Source organism: Rattus norvegicus, chromosome 15 (assembly GCF_036323735.1).
Source record: "Rattus norvegicus strain BN/NHsdMcwi chromosome 15, GRCr8, whole genome shotgun sequence".
NCBI classification, from domain to species: Eukaryota; Metazoa; Chordata; class Mammalia; order Rodentia; family Muridae; genus Rattus; species Rattus norvegicus.
Genome location: NC_086033.1, coordinates 19003331 through 19023739, shown reverse-complemented (window position 1 = coordinate 19023739; position 20409 = coordinate 19003331). Strand labels below are relative to the sequence as shown.

General features: G+C 49.2%; 1 long non-coding RNA gene across 1 annotated transcript in view; it reads left to right on the top strand.

Annotated features, from left to right (window-relative positions):
* Positions 1–20409, top strand: part of LOC120096928 (uncharacterized) — a 74264-nt gene that overhangs the window by 22519 nt on the left and 31336 nt on the right. The gene's annotated exons all lie outside the window — the stretch shown is intronic.

Sequence of the window (20409 nt, the reverse complement as noted above, 5' to 3'; positions counted from 1 at the left end):
TCTTCTCCAGCATCCAAACTTGGATTGGGTTTTCCTTCAAGGCTCCTTTGGGAGAGGTACGGGGGTGGGTGGGGGCAGCGGGATCTCTAGAATGGGACAAAGGCAGGGAAATCATCTGTAAGCTCCGCTCAGATCGCGTTACCTTAGGCGAGATCGAGTTTCCTCCATTCTGGCGCCATGAGCAGGGCAGAGGAGCGGGCAGGCAGCCACGTCCCTGGTTATTCAAGTAGAAAATTACAGGTGCCCCAAATAGCCTGGGCATTCTTTTATTAATGAATAAGCAGGGAGCTGGTGGAGCTGGCATGGGGGTGCTGTTGCCTGTACCTCTTTCCACTGGTTGCTTCCCCAAGGTCTGTAGAGACCCACGCCTCTGAGTTCTCGGAAGAGCTGGGGTCGCTGGCAAGGCTAGAGTGGGAGCACCTTCAGGGCCGGGTCCTGGAGAAAGGAGACGCATGGCCTCACCTTACAAGAGAACGAGGGCCTCTGGTTCCAACAGGGTTGGTGCTAGAGTCAATGCCATTCTTCCAGCTATGTAGCCTTGGGCAAATGATTTAACTCCTGTGGGGATGTCTTCTGTAAAAGAAAAAGAATCCTAAACTCACAGAAAACCCTTTCTCTTGATTATAATATTAACTATTAACACTTACCCTTTGTGAACAACGAAGAGAAGGAATAGGAGAAAGAATACTACAAGAGCATTCCGTCCTGGCCCTCTGCTCCTTCTCACTTAAAGAGGCAAGGGATTAAGGTCAAGGGGCACAATTCAAGTTCCCTCTAGACCATTGCCTCTCAACCTTCCACATGCTGCGGCCCTTTAATACAGTTCCTAACGTGGTGTACCCCCAATCGTAAACTTATCTCATTGTTACTTCATAACTGCAGTTTTGGTACTGTTCTAAATCATAATGCTAACATCTGATATGCAGGATACCTGATATGCAACCCTAAAGGGCTTCTGACCCACAGATTAGGAACTGCAGCTCTGCGCACAACATGGGGACATGGCCAGGTCAGACACAGCCAGCTGCTGGGCTATGTAGTGGGCCAGTGCTTGCAGCCTACAGACACTGCAGCCCTCAGTTAATCCGCCCTCGGCTTCAGAATAGCCTGGAGACAGGTGCGCCCCAGCACCTCTTTTTCTAGTCCAGTCCCTGTAGCATCCTCCATCCTCTGGATCCACTCAGAGCCATAGAGAGGACAGGGTGAAATAAGCTATTTAATGAGCTCCTGGCATGGGCCAATCCAGGAACTGGGACCCGACGACAGGGTATCCGTGCCCCTCCCCCTCACTACAAACGGGCTGGGCAGCTGTAGCCCCATCTCTGCTCCCTGGAACCTCTCTCAGGTTACCTTGGAACTGGATAATGTGTAAAAGGCTCCCATGCTGACTGGCAGCACGTGGATTATACACGGGTCCCAGACATTTCGGTTATCACCAACTGGGGTTCGTAGCCCCACGCCACTCTGGTTTGGAGCCCAACTTGCAACGAGCCATAAAGGGCGAATGCTGAGTCCCCAGCAGGCAAGACGGACCCACAGCGCTGCTCGATGTCTCTGCTGCCCACAGGCATAGCAATGGATCGTCTGTCCTCAGCTCCTTCCGTACAGAATAAAATTGAGGCGCAGAGACCTTACATGACCTTCCCAAGGCCACCCAGCTGCAGCTGGATATGGAAACTTGACCTTAGGCTCGTCCTCATGGGTTGTCTGATGCTGCCCATGAAGTTCGGCCTGCTACAGCCCTGTCTCCAGAGCCCTGTCCTGTGGGAGAGTACAGTTTGTGACTTTCTGAATTTCTCTGGGTTCCAAAGGCTAGGGAGGAGTCTGTGACTCTGAGCTCAGCTCACATTAGTGCAGATTATGACAGGACCATTCTTAGCTCTGCCATCATCTTCATTTCTCCAGGCAGACCTCAGTAGCAATCTGTAAAATGGGCCAATGCAGTGGTGCCAACAGACTCTCCTCTCTTTTCTTAATTTACTTTTTATTGTTATTTTCTTTTATTGAATTTTTTTTATTTACATTTCAAATGTTATTATTCCCTTTCCCGGTTTCCTGGACGTAAGTCCCCTATCCCCTCACTTCCCCATCTTCTATAAGAGCGTTCCCCTCCCTATCCACCCCCTGTTCCTGCCCCCCTACACTGGGGGGTCCAGCCTTGGCAGGACCAAGGGCTTTTCCTTCCATTGTTGCCCAACAAGGCCATCCTCTGCTACATATGCAGCTGGAGCCCTGGGTCAGTCCATGTATATAGTCTTTGGGTAGTGGTTTAGTCCCTGACAACTCTGGTTGGTTGGCATTGTTGTTTTTATGGGGTTGCAAGCCCCTTCAGCTCCTTCAATCCTTTCTCTAATTCCTCCAATTCTCAGTTCAATGGTTTGCTGCTAGCATTGGCCTCTGTATTTGACATGGTCTGGCTGTGCCTCTCAGAAGACAGCTATATCCAGCTCCTGTCAGCCTGCACTTCTTAGCTTCATCAAGTTCATCTTCTCTAGTTTTGGTGGCTGTATACCCATGTATGTCAGACTCTGAATGGCCGTTCTTTCAGTCTCTGCTCCAAACTTTGCCTCCATATCCCCTCCTATGAATATTTTTGTTCCCCGTTTTTAAGAAGGATTGAAGCATCTGCACTTTGGTCATCCTTCTTGAGATTCATGTGGTCTGTGGATTGTAACTTGGGTAATTCAAGCTTTTGGGCTAATATCCACTTCTTGAATGAATACCATGTGTGTTTTTCTGTGATTGGGTTACCTCATTCAGCATGATATTTTCTAGTTCCATCCATTTGCCTAAGAATTTCATGAAGTCATTGTTTTTGATAGCTGAGTAGTACTCCATTGTGTAGATGTACCACATTTTCAGTATCCATTCTTCTGTTGAAGGGCATCTGGGTTCTTTCTAGCTTATTATAAATAAGGCTGCTATGAACATAGTGGAGCATGTGTCTTTGTTGAATGTTGGAGTATCTTTTCATCTTTGGGTATATTCCCAGGAGAGGTATAACTAGATCCTTAGGTAGTGCAATGTCCAATTTTCTGAGGAATCTCCAGACTGATTTCCAAAGTGGTTTTACCAGCTTGTAATCCCACCAACAATGGAGGAGTGTTCCTCTTTCTCCACATCCTCACCAGCCTCTGCTGTCACCTGAGTTTTTGATCAATGCCATTTTGACTGGTGTGAGGTGGAATCTCAGGGTTCCGACTCTCCTCTCAAAGTTTTGGTATGTGGAAAGTTTACAGGTAACAAGCTTTTGAAAGCTATCTCCACGGAAAGAGGTCTGGTGTGTTTCCTAAGTCTAGCCTGCTTTCCAACAGTCAGGGGTGAGGCTGGTAGTATCTAGGAAGTTTTGGCTTTCTCTGGTACTTAGAACATTTTTCTAGACCAGGAATGCTGCCGAGACCCAGGCTATGACTCAGGCCTTGTGTGAGGTAGTGGTCATTGTATGCAGAGACAGTATGTCACTGAACAGGTGGGGGTGCTGCCAGTATGGTTTTGGGCAGGACTAGGCCAGTCAGGAAGAAATGTACCCACCCTAGACCTGCCCTTGTATGATTATTCCTACATCCTTTGAGGGAGGGTCTCTCCCTGGCCTGGAGCTTGCTGATCACTGAATCCTCCTATCCTCACCTTCTCAGTGCTGAGATTACAAGTGTGCACTGTACACAGCCTTGTGCTCAGGATTTAATACAGGTCCTGGGGCTTGAACTTAGTCCTTATGCTTGTGGGGAGAGCATGTTACTGGCTAAGCCATCTCCTCGGTCTCGATGGTCCTCTCTAGAAGATGACCATCGGGCTGTGGGTTGGCAGGGCTTCATTGCCTGGTGTAAGAAATGAAAGCTGATGGTTCCATTTTCAAAATAAAATACCTTGAGCTGGTTTAGGTCCAACTGTGGGTGAGGAAGAAAAGTAGGGGGCCCTGGTGGTAGCCTGCTGAACTAGCCACCCTCACCCAATCAAACTAGCTACCCACTTGCCCAAACTAGAAATGACTACAGACGGGCGGGCTTGCCTAGTGACCTGCAGATGTGACAAGGTCATGTGCTTGGTAAACTTTAAAATAAACAGGCTGTAAAGAGATGAACCCATAGATAGCCTTCGTTGGGAATTTACACATGAGGGAAACACAAGACCTAGATGTGAGGAAGATGGTGCCCTCCTCATTACTTAGTCAATGAGTGAAGGGAGGAAGGGCCCCACATTCAGAGCTGGAAAAACCCTCCTCTGTGCTCAATCAGTGTGTCCACCGCTCTGGTCAGACGCCTGACTTTGCAATAGTAAAACAGTCTCACTTTCCACACACGCTCTCTCCACTGCTCTTAGTACTGACCTGTGGTGGCCATTCTTCTTTACACAGCCAGGATCCTCCTGGAATGCTAGCCAGTGAGTCGCTTGGCCAGACAAAAATAACAAAACAGCAGGCGTCTGTGGAGCTCCCACTCTGTGCGGCACGTGGGTCTGCGCTTGCTGGGTTCTAGCAAGCCACGTGTACAGAGGAAGAAGGCCAGTGAGACTGAAAAGCCAGAGGGGTGGCCAAGGTTACAAGGCTTCCAAAGGGGAAGTGTACTGATGTGACGACCAGGTTCCTGATGCTATGCTGGAACCAAGTCTAGCCTCTGGCCTTGGGGCTCAATGTCAGCTTCTGGTCTGCGCCCCAAGGTTCTGTCCACTTGTGACCCCTGTGTCCCCTCCTAGAGCATGCCTCAGCCTCTGCCTCCTGCCTGGTTGAGCTCCTCCGGGTACCCAGAATGCTATCAGGGCTTCTTTCCTCCCCTTTGCTACGGAAAGCTCCCCCAACCTGGACTGATGTCACTTTCTTTGTCTGGCCCAATCCTTCAGAACTCTTCAGGAACCTTTCCTTGATGTCCTCTCCCTAAGACTGGGTAAGAACTATATAGGTCATTGTCTCCAAGGGAGGGTTGGTCTGAGGGCCTCTCAGAGAGGCCAACCTCACCCAGTGCCTTGGAATAGTACAGAGACCTGACCAATCATAAGAAAGATGGGCTCTTGCAGGCTGTTTTATGTGCATAGTCACGGATACCCTCAGCCTCTGCTTGAGGTGCTGTGACTCCCTGCAGTTTATGTCTCTGGGGAGGCTCAGGTAGAGGAGTGCCCACTGGCTGCAGTGCAGTGGTAGGCCCAAACCTGAGATGTCACCCACGGCTTTCCCCGCTCCTAAGGGCTGACTCCGATGAGGGACATCCCTGGGTGAAGTACCACTGGCTTCCAGGGACAAATAGATCCCTGCACTTCAAAGCTGAGCTTGCTGCCTGGTGCAGACAAGCAGAGAATCTGTACAGGAGACAGGTACCTGGGTTAGAAGTGATTTCAGTCCTACCAGTTCTTACTGCTGGAGTTCAGGGGTACTGCAGTGTGCGAGCGTTCATGCGTGTGTGTGTGTGTGTGTGTGTGTGTGTGTGTGTGTGTGTGTGTGTGTGTGTGTATGTGTGTGTGATGTGTATTTAGGTCCGAGACCAATCTCAGGTATCATTCTCAGGAGCCATTCACCCTGCATATTCATTCTCTCTCTCTCTCTCTCTCTCTCTCAAATTATGTTTTATTTTCAGTGTTTTGAATGCATGTATGTGTGAATGAGGGTGTCAGATCCCCCTGGGACAGGAGTTTTCAGACAGTTGTGAGCTGCCATGTTGGGGCTGGGAATTGAACCCATATCCTCTGGAAGAACAGCCAGTGCTCTTAACCACTGAGCCATCTCTCCAGCCCCACATTCTCTTTTAGAGACAGAGTCTCTCACTGGACCTGAAGCTTGCAGACAGGCTGGCCACTGAATCCTCCTGTCTCCATGTGGACAACACCCGGATGTCAGTCAACCATAGTTTGGACAGGTTACACAGTGGAATGCTTAAAGATCTGTCCCAGACACACGGGACAACACTGATGAATCTCAGGAATATGGTGTTAAGTGAGAAAAGCCAATTGTGGCAGACAGTACCCACTGGTTGTCTTCATGTTAAATGAGAATGGAAAGAGGTTAGGACTCTGGGATTGAGCAACAATGACCAGGAACCTGGTGATACCTGACAGGGGTGGGGAAGAAAGGCCATTAGGGTGCACATGTCTTTCCAGGTCACAGACAGCTATCTGGTTTAACTGATGGTTGAGTCTTTCAGGAAAAAGGAAGCAGATTTGCAAGAAGCAGTGTGCTGTGTATCTTTTGGTTACAAAATCTTGCATCTAGTTACCAAGAAGGACCCAAGTAGGGATCTTAGCAGAAAGAAAACAATTGACCTTCTACAGGGAGGGCTGAGGTTGGGGGCTCTAGGGGATCTTGCGTTGGCCTCAGGATGACCAGTGAGCAATTCTGAATGAGGTTTCTAAAGGTAGAATAGCTGTGGCATTTAGAGCATACTCGCTAGGGGACATGCTGACTCTCGGACCCAAGGGGAACAGGGCCTTGGACCAGATTTGTTCTTGGTGACACCACTTCCTGGGGGTATGAACTCTTGGGACATAACTCTCTGAGAGTCTGAAGTTTCTTCTTGATCTCTTATCTTAGGGTTTCCAATGCTGTGAAGAGATACCATGACCTACTCTTATGAAGGAAAATATTTAATTGTGGCTGACTTACAGGTTCAAAGGTTTAGTCCATTATCATCAAGGTGGGATGCCTGGCAGTGTCCAGGCAGGCATGGCGGTGGAGAAGGAACTGAGAGTTCTACATCTCGTTCCAAAGGCAACCAGAAGACTGGCATCCTCAGGCAGCTGGAGAAAGCTCTTTCACAATGGGTGAAACTTGAGCATAGGAGGAGACCCACCCCTCACAGTGACACACTTCCTTCAACAAGGCCACATCTCTTAAGAGTACCACCCCCTATGGGCCAAGCATATTCAAATCTCCTATTTCATAGACCCTAAATCTCAACTCAAGTCCCCAAAGAGTGGCAGAAACTCTGTCCCTATCACCATAAGGTTTTTCTCTGTCTCCCTCGCCCCAGGATTACTGGAGGATGGAGGTCCTGGAGAGTGAGTTCAGATACCCAGGAGGGGCAGCTGGTCCTTTGAGGCATGTCCGTCCATACTGGAACTCAACCATTGCCATGGTAACTAGAGTTAGAATATTTTGCAAAGTCAGGAAGGCTAAGGAAAAAGAGTGCTCTTTCCCAGTGCTGGGTACTTATACTATGCGTCTTGCTGAGCAAAAGATGACCACCAAGGTGGCCCTGAGGCTGGGCTGAGGTCTTTTCTATGCCTCAGAACCATTTTCAGAATAAATGAATGAGCTCTTTTTATGGTAGCCACAGGCTCATTCACTCATTCATGTCTACTGTCTGATCTTTATAGAGTGGGTCCTGGTCTGACATAGTATGTGAGTATATGTACATATGTTTCATATATATATACATATATATACACATATATACATATATATGTTCATATATGTATATATGCACGTGGTGTTTGTAGAGAATAATGCCTAGAGACCACGTGTCCACATCAAGTGTCTTCTGCTATCCCTTTCTAGCTTATTTTTTGAGACAAGGTCTCTCACTGAACTATGGTTGGCTCACTGATTGGCTAGGCTGGCAGGTCGATGAGCTCCAGGCCTGGGGTTTCAGGTACATGCCTTTGACCCTGGCTTTTATGGAGGTGTTTGGGATCCAAACTTAGGTCTCGTGTGCACAGCAGGCATTTTGCCGGTTGGGCATCTCTAAACCCCCCGATGCCATCTTTAGAAGAAGAGACACAGTCTGAGGAAGGGGAAGCTGGCATGAGAGACTGGATTGATCTGGGCATGTGTCAGCCGAGGACCTCTATTATTAGCCATGGCAGAGGTAGGGAAAGGCATCCCTAGCGCCTTGCTGAGAAGTCCCCCATCAACATTCGACTTCCATTCTAGAACTGGGAAAGAAAAATCTTTCCGTTGTTTCCATCCAGTCAGTTTCCCATTGTTTTTGACAGCAGCCTCAGGGAACTAACAGTCACTATCTGTACCTAGCTGGGGTCAGCACCGCCACCAGGCCCTTGTAGAAGCTGGTTGCTTCCGAGCTTGGGGGACCCTCCACAAACATTTGTCACATCATGCACCCCCAAATGACCCAAGACATTTCTAAGAGGCTAGGCAGAGAGAGAAAACCTTTTCTTGTCCCTCAGGATGATGGACACCATTCTGCCCCCGATTCCGGTCCAGTCCTTGCAGAGTTCCCATTCCCTGGGGACACCTCAGGCCCTTTTCCAAGGTTCCTTAGGAGAAAGCTATCACTGTGACAGAATGGGGCTTATCCGGCTTCCCAGACTGCCTCTGTCTTCAGTCTGCTTAGATAGTAGATGGCAAAAGAAATATCCAGGCCTTGTTCTTCCCTAGGCCCCAGGCTCCGAGATCTGATTTCTCCCTGAACAAAGCCACTTATTCAGGCACCATGGTAGACTCCCTGTTATCTGAGAGCTGGTCCTGGCCCAGCCAGGGAGCTCTGATTTGGGTCGCAGCCTGCAGGAAAGCTTTGATTCGGTCTCTCCTGTTCCACCTCCCAGAAAGAAATACGATGCTTCTGAACTTTCGGACCCTGTTTGCTGAGGCTCCCGGGGGAGGGGGTGCTGTTACCTTCCTGGCAGTGAACATTTATTTTGACCATAGCACAACTTTAATCCTGATGCTTGGGAAACTGAAAACGTGGGCTTTGGGCTTCCCCGTAGCCAGGGTTCAGTCTTGAACTGCTAGTGTGACCCTGCACAGCAAATTTTATCCCTCAGAGCCCACGGTTCAGCTTCATTGAAGCCGAAGATGTGGGCTTGGGTTCCTTTGTCATGTGGAGCGATTTTGTGGCAGTCCAATAGTTAGGAGGGGTTTTTATCTTTTTTTTTTTTTTTCGGAGCTGGGGACCGAACCCAGGGCCTTGTGCTTGCTAGGCAAGCGCTCTACCACTGAGCTAAATCCCCAACCCCTTAGGAGGGGTTTTTGCATATCTCCTCTAAACCCTGTGTGTGTGTGTGTGTGTGTGTGTGTGTGTGTGAGTGTGTGTGTGTGTGTACAGCAGGTACATGTGTGTACTGTGAGTGTATAACAGGTACATGCATGTGTGTGTCTGCAGCAAGTACCCGTGGGTGGTGTGCATGTGTATGCATGTGTGTGTGTATGCATGTGTGCAAGAGGTACATATGTGTGGTGTGTGTGGAGGGCAGAGATCTACCCCAGGTGTCTTTGGGTGCTATTCACTTTATTTTTCTTCCTCTCTTCTCTTCTCTTCTCTTCTCTTCTCTTCTCTTCTCTTCTCTTTTCTTTTTTCTCCCTTCTCTCCCTCTCTCCCTCTCTCTCTCCTTCTCCCTCTCTCCCTCTCTCTCTCCCTCTCTCCCTCTCTCTCTCCCTCTCTCTTTCTCTCCCTCTCTTCCCCTCTCCCTCTCTCTCTCTCTCTCTCTCTCTCTCTCTCTCTCTCTCTCCCTCCCTCCCTCCCTCCCCCCCTTTCTGTTTTTGAGATAAGGTTTCTTGCTGGCTAGGTGGCTGTCCAACAAGCCCCAAAGACTAATCTGTCCCCTACAATGGGATGTCTAGCTTTTTTTTATGTGGATTCTGGGACAAAAGCTCAGGCCTTCACTTCACCAGCTAACCGTTCTCTAACTCCGAGAAGGCATTCTTAATTTGTCTTCGTGCACTATGGATGAGAAGAGTGAACCCCAAGCCAGAGTGTAGGTACAGGCTAGCTGGGCTGTGCATGTTTCTGGGAGACCTTGACTTTGGTGTCTGTGGGAGGAATGTGAGTTCCAGGCCCGGGGTCAAGGCTGTTAACTGTGCTTCACGGGACCTGGCTGTGTACCTTGGGCAGGGTTAGCTCTTAAAGAATGGTTTGTTTCTATCCTTTTATCTTCTTATCTTCTCCCCGGCCTCTCTTTACTCCCGTGTTAATCAATGTTCTGTTGCTGTGAAGAGACAGCATGACATCAACTCCTATAATGGAAAACATTTAATTGGGGCTGGCTTACAGTGCAGAGGCTTAGTCTGTTATCCTCATGGTGGGAAGCATTGTGGCACGCAGGCAGCCATGGTGCTGGAGAGGGAGCTGAGAGTTCTACATCAGGATCAGCAGACAGCAGGAAGAGAGACTCAGGACCTGGCTTGAGCATTTGAAACCTCAAAGCCCATCCCCCAGTGGCATACTTCCTCCAACAAGGCCACACCTACTCCAAAAAGGACATTTATCCTGATCCTTGCTCTTTTGGCTCCTAGTACAGGGTGTAGAATCTCACACTACAGGCCTGGCTAGATTCTCCTCAAATCTGATTCCTTCCTCTACCTGGTCAGTCTTTCATCCAGGTGAACCAGTATACCAGGGCCTCCTCCTGGGGCCCTGTAGTGTTTAACCCTCCATGTTGCTCTCTCCGGGTCCCCAGCACTTGCCAGGGCCTCTGTGGGGTTTATTCGTCTCTTAGTGGGCTCTGTATTCAGTTCTTCCCAGTGGCTTTTCACCTCATACTCTGTACCCAGTAGGTGTCCAAGCCAATTTGTTAACTTGACAGGATTTAGGATCATCTAAGAGACAAACCTCTGTCTGTGATGGAGAGTTTAGGTTGGGTTAACTCAGTTTAAAAGCCTGACCTTAAGCGAAGGTAGCACCATGCTGCCGGATGGGGCCCGGGAATTAAGACAAAAGGAGAAAGGGAGTTGAGTAGAGTAGAACCCAGGGCCTTGCGCTTGCTAGGCAAGTGCTCTACCACTGAGCCAAATCCCCAACCCCCAAGATACCAATTCTCATGAGTGACAACACCAAATGTGATTCTGTTTGTTTTTCTGAGATAGGAGTTCTCTGTGTAGCCCTGGCTATCCCAGAATTTGCTCTGTAGACCAGGTCGGCCTTGAACTCAGAGATCCACCTGCCTCTGCCTGCTGAATGCTAGGATAAAGTCAAATGTGTATTTTTATCTCTACATGCAAGGAAACTGAGGCCTGAAGCCTCCGTTTGGACCCACCACACCCCCTGATTTCTAAGGAATGTCAGCTCCTGATGCTAGGTCTATTTCCTCCTCCACACCCAGGGCAGGTGCTGGGGAGGACGTAGGGTGAGGATACAGTGTGTGTGGCCCACACAGGACTTCCTGCTTGGGAAGAGTTCAGAGCAGCCCGACCTTGGCCTTTCTCATTGATCGGCCCTGAGCCTCAGCCTCCTGAGTTGTGAAAAGGGGATGAGGGTAGACCTCCCTTGTAGATGCTGGTGAAAATTGATTGAGGAAAAGTAGGTGGATCATGTGGCTCTGTGCCAGACAGGCAGAGTCTGAAAAGCCTCAGAACCAAAGACCAGACCAGTGAGTCTCAGCAGGCATGAAGGTGGTAGCTTTATCTTCCAAAAGAATATGGATGCTCTGCGGAGGAGAGCAAAAACTAAAGCCGGCAGTCTCTGCTCTGTAGCTCTCCTCTTCCTTCTCCTCCCCCTCCTCCCCCTCCTTCTCTTCTTCCTCCTCTCCTTCTTCCTCCTCCTCTTCCTCCTCCTCCCCTTCTTCCTCATCTTCCTCTTCCTCCTCTTCCTCCTCCTCCTCTTCCTCCTCTTCCTCCTCCTCCTCTTCCTCCTCTTCCTCTTCTTCTTCCCCCTTCCTGAGTTTCTCTCACTTTGTGATGTGGCGTCTGTCAGTGTTATGCACAAGAGCCCAGTCTAAACTAAGTGGTCATGCTGCCTCCTCACATCTTACGGGCTCTAGACCCATGCTTGGTCTACATGCCACCTCCCATGGTCCTGGGGAGCTGAGGGGAGGCTTGGCTTCCCTCAGAGTTGCTATCTGAGGTGGTAGGCAGAGTGAGATGAGGTATTGGTATGGAGGAATCCTAATAAGGACCCCGCAAACCACTAATCTGGGTGCTGGAGAGTAGGAGTCCTCCAGGGGGCTGTGTGGCCCCAAGTCAGCATGGCCCAGCTGCGCCTCTTGGGGTCCATGAGGAAGAAACACTTCATTTCAGTGAGTCCATCAAGTCCAGAGATCTGTCCCATCTTTTTGTTAACTGTTGGTGTAAGTTGAGGAAAGGTTCAGGTAATGCTTAAAATATGGCTCCTATTCAGGAAAGCAGGGTTTCTTTTCTTTTCTTTTCTTTTCTTTTCTTTTCTTTTCTTTTCTTTTCTTTTCTTTTCTTTTCTTTTCTTTTCTTTTCGGAGCTGGGGACCGAACCCAGGGCCTTGCGCTTGCTAGGCAAGCGCTCTACCACTGAGCTAAATCCCCAACCCCGGAAAGCAGGTTTATAGTCATCTCTGAAATGTCAAGCAAGGTATGCCTACCTGGTCAATTAGGAAAGCTTCTGGAATGTTCCAAACAGTGGTGTGAAAATTTTGCTTCCACAAATTAGAAGTACCTTAATTTACTCCCTCTAGTAACCCTGGTTATGACCAGGGGGTTGACTTTGCAGATTAAAGCTTCTACAGTTCCGGGGAAGCTCATAATGTGCCTGAGACAAGCAGCTCTGTCTGACTTCCTCTCCAGGCTCACAGTGTTTGCATTTTGTCTTTGGTTTTCTGTTCTGTCTGGCTATGCTGGTGGCAGAGGCCATCATCTTCTCCAGGTGAACATCAGGAGGAAATGGTCAATGTGCCCCCACCCCGTGGAGTGGGCTACACCCAGGAGCCTCAGCCATTCACACCCTCAAAGCTGTCTCCAAGTCAAAGCCAGGATTTGCTCAGGAAAGCTGGTCAGGGCTCAGGGCAAAGCCCGAGATGGCTAATGATGAAAACAGTTCTAATGACACAGAAAAGCTGGTGCACAGTCTACACACATAGGACTGTTCGAAACACGCCCCAGCCTATGAAATTCCCACAGTGAGTCTCTTAGATGGTAACTCTTGCACACAAGGAAATGAGTAGAAAACTTAAGTGATGTGCCGACATCCCTGTATCTGGTGACAGCAGGTTGGTCAGTCTGAAATTGTCCTCATGCTGGGTCTTTTTTTAGTACCCATCTGCCTGTGCTGGACACTCCCTTAGGAGCCAGAGAACCTAGGTTATCTGTCACTGCAGAAATGAAGAAACCAGACACAGGCTTTGCCTTGAACCACAACCAGCTCAGAGCAAATCCTGGCTGTGAGTTGGAGACAGCTTTGAGGACATGAGTGGCTGAGGCTCCTGGGTGTGGCTAGGGTCACCCCTGAAGGATCCAGTCCCCCTAGCCACATGCAGAACTCTAGGATGACACACAGGGGCCCCCACTTTCTTCCCTGGATTTTCCTGTGGCACGAAGTGTGTACCAGGCTTGGGTGGGTTTCAAGGTTAGGTCCAGACTCCCCCTGTTCAAGCTGATCTGTTTTACAGCTCATTTTTTCATGCACAAAGGTGGCTTTCAGAGTTGCTCCAAAGCCAGGAGCACTTCAGTCAGGCTGTGGAACAGCACATTCCTGGGCAGCTTAAGGCCCCCTGGGGGGTTCCCAAGGATCCTAATCTCCCAGCTTCCTGCCTCTCCCTAAGGAAAACCAAGGCAACCGGGAAGACCAACAGGGCAGCAATGGAGTGGTAACACAGCTGGGGTGTGGAAGGTGAACTCTGGCTGGCTTGGCCACTGTTTTCCCCTCTGGCCACACACTGCTTAGCAGAGAGCCAGCTCGGAGGTGGGGCATGATACAGGGTGGGCCTGTGTAGGGATGTCAGTGTCAGGCTGGACAGCCTTATTAATAGGTCATCTCTGAAGGCAGTCGGGTTGGGGCTCTTCTGGAGCGGAAACTCTTGACAGCAGACTCTATCGTTCACTAGGATGGTGTCACGAGTTGGCTGGAGGGCAGCCGGCTGGGCTCAGGCCAGGAAAATGTCTGGAGGCTGGATTCCAGGCCAGAGGCCAAGTTCTCAAAGTGCCCCCAGTAGTCACTTTCCTTTTCTTACCACTAGGCTCCTCTCTGACACCAGCCGGCGGTAGAGACTAAGGCAGGAGCCAGTGGGATTCAATGCTAGCTTTGCCCTTCGCAGCTCTGTAGCCCTGGAGAATGATTTAACTTTTCATGACACCGGTGCCCACTCATCCACCCATATAGGTGGGTGACTCCCCGTAAGCTGAAGCCTCTGTTTTACTAAAATATTGGTTAAATCATGCCACTTACTTATAAGCTTATCCTTTGGGCTGCAGGTGAAGCTAATTTGGAGTGCACAGAGACCTGGGTTCAGTCCCCAGCCCTGACTGAAAGTGATGTGCTGGTGTGTGCTGGCCACCTGAGCACCAGGAAGTAGAGGCAGGAAATTCAGGTCACGCTGAGTGAGCTACGTAGTGAGTTCAAGGCCAGCCTGGGCTACATGCAGCTCTTTCTCTAAATCAAAGGGAAATAAGATAACAGCAGTGTATGATGGGCCGGAGGGCCTACAATGGCCCCGTCCTGTCAGGCTGAGAATGGAAGGAGGTGTCACTCTGGAATGAAGCTTCCGTGAAGCGAGGCGCTGCTGTTGCTGTGCTGATAACAGTGATGAGTTCTGTGCCAACTAGTGAGTCTCAGGTAGCTAACGCCTCAACTGCAGCAGCTCTCCCAAGATGTGGAACAGGGGAAATCCTGCTGCTGCCCACTTCCTAGAGAACAGAGCCTGGCGTGGAATGGGTTTCACAAAGTACATGCAGGTGATTTTACAGTATGTTTGGTGGTAGAGGGCCAGCTGTAGAAAACACCCCCACTCCAGGTTTACGGGGAAGACTGATCAAGCCATGTTTGCTTCTAGAACCTTGTTTCCTACCCTCGTTCCTCTCCCAACTCCTCAAGAGTCTGTTCCACAGAACCCGCCCTATACCACAGGGCATTTGCTGTTCTCACTCTGCCTGTGTATTCCCTCCTCCCTCCTTCCCTCATCTTTCAGACCCTGACTGCAGGGCACCACCTCCTGGGAGGAGCCTTCTTTGGCTTCCCATGTGAAGTCATCTCCTGGGTTCCCTGGTCAGTGTTTTTCCATAGCACTTAGCAACTGAAATATTTCTGTGGGCTTTACTCACCTCTCTCGTCTGGAATCGACTTGTCCCGTCTTACTTATTGGCTTCTCCCTAGCTTTAGGACAGTGTTGGTTCCATTGTAGTAGCTTAAGTGCCACCCAGTGATGGTAGAGTTACTGAAACAGTCTGTATGGAGTGGGTTCCACGAAGCCTCACGCTCTGAAAGAGGTCACGACGGGGACTGGGGTGGATTCAATGGGTAAAGTGCTTTCTATACAAGTATGAAGACCTAAGTTGGAGCCCCAGCACCCATGTAAACTTACCTGTAAACCCAGTGATGGGATGCAGAGGTGGGGAGATCCTGGGGGCTGGAGTAGCTCCTGGTTCGGTGTGACTTGACTTTCCCCTGGATTACTTCTGGAATCCACTAACACTTAAGCAGTTAGACACATCCTTGAGGGGTTTTTCTTGGTTGGATTATTTGAGATGGGAAAACACCCATAATCTAGATCATCTGAGGCTAAAAGAGCCACCCTAAATGTGCCCTCCCCCACCCCCATCCCCATTTCAGATGGCAGCCTGCCAAAAGGGACATGAAGCCCTTTGCTTTTTGCCTGCTTGCCCTCACTCTTGATGACAAGTTCATCTGTCTTGCTGCTGAGGCATCCATTCTCTGGGTTTGAACCTTCTTTTTTAAGTCCTGAAGACCAGCTGAGAAATCCAACGTCATGAACTGAACAACTACTAGGTTCTTGGTTGTTCCACTGGGAGACAGCCATTGTTGGATGAGCCAGAACTCAGCTGTATTAGGGTTCTCTAGAATAACAGAACTCACAGAATGAATATTTCTCTGTACACAGAAAGGGGATTTATTAGAATGACTTGCAGGCTGTGGTCCAGCTAATCCATTCAGGCCATGAGGCTGGACATCTCAGTTGGCCTTCAGGAGACACCAGATTCCTGAAGTAGGTGCTAATGCCAGTGGAGGAATGGGCTTGCTAGTGAGGGCAAGAACAAGCAGACAAGGAGCAAACGCTTCCTTCCTCCTATCCTTATGTAGGTTTCTAGCAGTAGGCATGGCCCAGATCAGAAGTGGGTTTTCTCAGATCAAAAGATCTGGATTAAGGTCTGTCTTCCCACCTCAAGATCTGGATTAGAAGCAGATCTTTTCACTTCAAATTAAGCAAAACTCCATCACAGGTGTGCCCTCCACTTTGGGGTTTTGGGTAGTTCTAGATGTGATCAAGTTGACAAAACAAGAATTGCCACCACGACAGCCTGTAAGCCACTATAATGAATCCCGCTTTGTTATATATCATTCTACCAGAGATTCATTTGATCACTTTTGTTCCTCTAACCCTCATACAGTGAGAGACTCTGTCTCAAGAACAAAGTGAACGGTGACATTGGAAATCATATTATTAACATCTGCCCCACATATGCATACATCTGTAGGGTACATACACACACACACTGAATACATCTGTGGGGTACATACATCACACACACAAACACACATCACACACTCACACACATTCACACATTCACTCATACATACACATCCATGCAATCCTCCCCACATGGTCACACACTCAACATACACCGTCACACACATATACACTCATACACATTCACTCACACATGCACTCATACACACCCATGTATACACACTAACACACAATGCACTCACTCACCCATTTACTTACACACACACACATCACACACTCATACACACTCATACATTCACTCACACATACACTCATATATACACATCCATGCAACCCCCATACACATGATCACACACTCAACATACACTGTCATACACACATACACTCATACACACCCATGAAATCATACACTAACACACAATGTACTCACTCACTTTCTCACACACACACATTCATTCACACGTGCACTCATATACACTCATGCAATCACACACTAACACACAATGTACTCACCCACTCACTTACACACACACACACACACTCATACACACTCACACATTCACTCACACATACACTCCTATATACACATCTATGCAACCTCCATACACATGCTCACACACTCAACATACACTGTCATACACACATACACTCATACACACCCATGAAATCATACACTAGCACACAATGTACACACACACACACACACACACACACACACACACACATCAATGCATGACAAATCTTAATTCCACAGTTCTTGTGCTGTATTCTCTCCAGCCCACATTCTGGCCACACGAATACATTTGCTCTGCACTTCTTTTTCTCTCCAGCACAGTCTGGCATAGGCTCAGCTTCCTTCCTGCTGGGAGAGAGTTGCAAAGGGCCCAGATGGCCATCTGCTAGAGCAGTCGACCCGAAGTCACACTCTTTGGTCAACCGTCTTGTAATTATCCACTGGCTTGGCTCTTGGAGAAGCGGGAGGGGAGAGGCTCCACGGGCTCATTACGTTTCCCTCATCTCTCTGGACTCTTGCTGAAGTAGGGTTTACAGGCTGCATGGGTGTCTAGTGACTGAGCTCTCTCTTGGTCTTTGAAGCCCAGCTCTGGGCAGAAGAACCCAGTGCAATTTCCAGACCACACCACAGGAGCAGCGGGTACGGGATTGTCCCAGGGAAACAGAGGGCCAAGGGTCAGATATTTTGGGTCTCTCTTTGTACTTTCTCTTCTTCTTCTTCTTCTTCTTTTTTTTTTTGGAGCTGGAGACCGAACCCAGGGCCTTGCGCTTGTTAGACAAGCGCTCTACCACTGAGCTAAATCCCCAACCCCTGTACTTTCTCATTGGGTGACTCCACACCCCCTTGACTCTTGCCCTTCATCTACAGGATAGAGGTAAATATCTACTCCTCTCCAGTAACCAGTGGGAGGTTGCCAGGATCACAGACGGGGTGAGCTTGAGAAAGATGCACCACAAACCATGCAACCAACTGGTTTCTATTCTTCCCAAAGCTACAATGGCATAGGGCTGGGATGTTGACCCCAAGGTTCTGTGCAATTTTCAAATGACATCAGAGTCATTCAGGAGCATACTGGGGAGAGGAGAGCCAGTGAAGAGAGGAGGCAGAGAGAACCATTTACCTCAGAGTGAAGTTAGGGTGATGATATCTGAAGGGTGGGTTCAGGTGGTGATGGAGACAGTGGGATTCCAGGTCTTATTCGGAGACACTTCACCTGTGTGGGTCTAGGCAGGACACTTGACCTTTCTGAACCTTCTTATGTGTAAGGGAATAATGTGGTTCCTATCCCAAGATAGCCTGAGGGTGAAGTGAGGTAAACACTGATGTGTGGCTCTGGGCAGAGCTTGTAGGAGTCTGAAGTTCTCTAGATGCAAGGTGCTGCTGTTATCATTATGCCAATAAGGGTGATGAGTCCTTTGCGTTCTGGTGAGATCCACACAGCCAGTTCAACTGCTTTCCAAGAGATGGAGAGCCAGAGCACCTTGTCCTTCCTATGCTGCCATCTGCTGGTGTGAATCGCAATTGCAGCTTCAGGAGAGCTCATGCCACATTTGGCCTAAGCATCACTCTTAGGGTCAATACAGCCTGCCAATCACTGGCAGGGAGCCAGGAAGCCCATACAAGCCTCAAATTCCGAGGCCCACCAGCAGCATGCAGAGATTCTTAGAGGCTTGTCCATAGCAACGAGCAAGTCAATACCAAGTCTCTTCCGTTTTACTTTTTCAATTAGACCGACTGCAGGGCCCCTCCTGACTTAGCCCATCGTCTTCTGCCGCTTCTCAGCCTCCTTGCCGCTATGTAACAGAGTTTTATAAAAACTGCAGACCTAACAGTTCCACATCTAGTTTAAACATCCACATCACCACTGTCCCAGGTCCAAGCTCTCTGACTGGCACAGAGAACTGGGGCTCAGTTCCCTGTGGCCCCCCAAACCTCCAGGCCTTGTTCACAGGTCTGCTCATCCAAACATCTCTCTGCCCACCGCTGCCAGCAGACTTCTAGGTGCTCTACAGAGGGGTTCGGGTGGATGCTACCATTCGAAGCCAACACAGGTGAGCGCATCTGTGTGTGGTATGGCTGTCCCCCCTCCCCTGCTGCCTCCCAAGTCCCTTCAGCCCTGGAAGCCTCTTTTCTCAGCTCTGAGCTGGTTACATGGTCTTAACCTCATCTGGTGCACTGTGTAGTGTGTATAGTGTCCTTACGTACAGCCAGATGGCCTCCCAGGTCCTTTGAAAATAGACTCTGGTCATGAACTCACTTTTTGAAGAATTTATTGGCTCCTTTAAAATCTTGTAGGGAATCTTTGCCCATTGTAAATAAACATTTTCAGGAATGTGTTTAGGAAGGTGTTCACGAGAACTGGCTGCCATTACTCCCATGGTGGCACTCTGACACATTATACTGGTGGGGGTACAGGCGTTTTTATGAGTTCTGGAGACATTACAAGGTAGTCTGGAACATAGAGGCTTATTGGAGTGGCTGAGTGGGCATTTTCTCGCTTCCTCAGCTCAGCTTGCTCAAGGCTCTCACACTGGGGCTTGTGTCTCACACTACCATAGCCGCTGGTCTGGGTCCCCAAACTCTTTTCTTCACCAGGCCTTTGTCATATATAAACTCTCCCCTGTGCCCAGGACTTAAGAAACTTATCACTGGAGACTGGGGCTTTCCCTCCAATAAAGCTCGAACTCTTCTAGCACACAATTCTGTGAGCCCCTCTAGGATCTGATCCTGAATAGTGGTTCTCAATTTTCCTGAGGCTCTGACCCAATCCTTTAACATAGTTCCTTATGCTGTCATGTCCCCCTAACCATAAAATTATTTCGATGAGACTTCATAGCTATAACTTTGCTACTGTTATGAATCAAAATGCAAACATATGATATGCAGGATGTTTATGACCCCCAAAGGGGTTGGGACCCACTGATCTGGCACCTGGGAACTGGACCCTCTCAGAGATCCTGACCCCATGGTCTTATCACCATGCGTGCCTTTTGGTTATTCGTCCTCTCAGTGCATCCACTTGTCTACTGGCAGCCGGCCCTGGCATCTTTTGGCCACTGACTACTCCCTGTGAAGACACACATGGCCTCTAGTCCCTACACAGGGTGGACAAGAAGTGCCCAGGGATGCACACCACCACCAGCGCCCACCCTCACCAAATGGTTGGGTAGTGTTGGTATATGAGCGCCCCCATCTCTCAAGATCTGAAGGCTGCCATCTCTACAGTGTGCGCTCTACAGAGTCCCAAAGTTCCTGGTGGGCGTCCACTCTAGTCTAGTCCAGTAGTAGGGTTGATAACGCCCTTTATTGGCTGCCCCCTACCCCAAACACAATGCCCGTCTTTGGGTGATTGTTTCAGATTCTGCCTCTGGGGACCCCAAAGCCAGGCAGATGTTTAGATTCCTGTTCAGTACTGGAGACACTTCCCTTTCTTCTTTCGCTCTAGTGCTGGCTTGCCTTAAAAGGGCACATCAAGATGATGGTCTGTGCACCCTGTCTTCTAGGTTTCTCTGCTCCTGTCCGTCTTGGGAACCAAGTTCTTCCCTGCCCCACTGAAATCCCAGGAAACTAGGCACCATCCTAGCTGTCAAATGAGTTGTCCCCTACCTGTCCAGACCAGGACCCACGTTAACT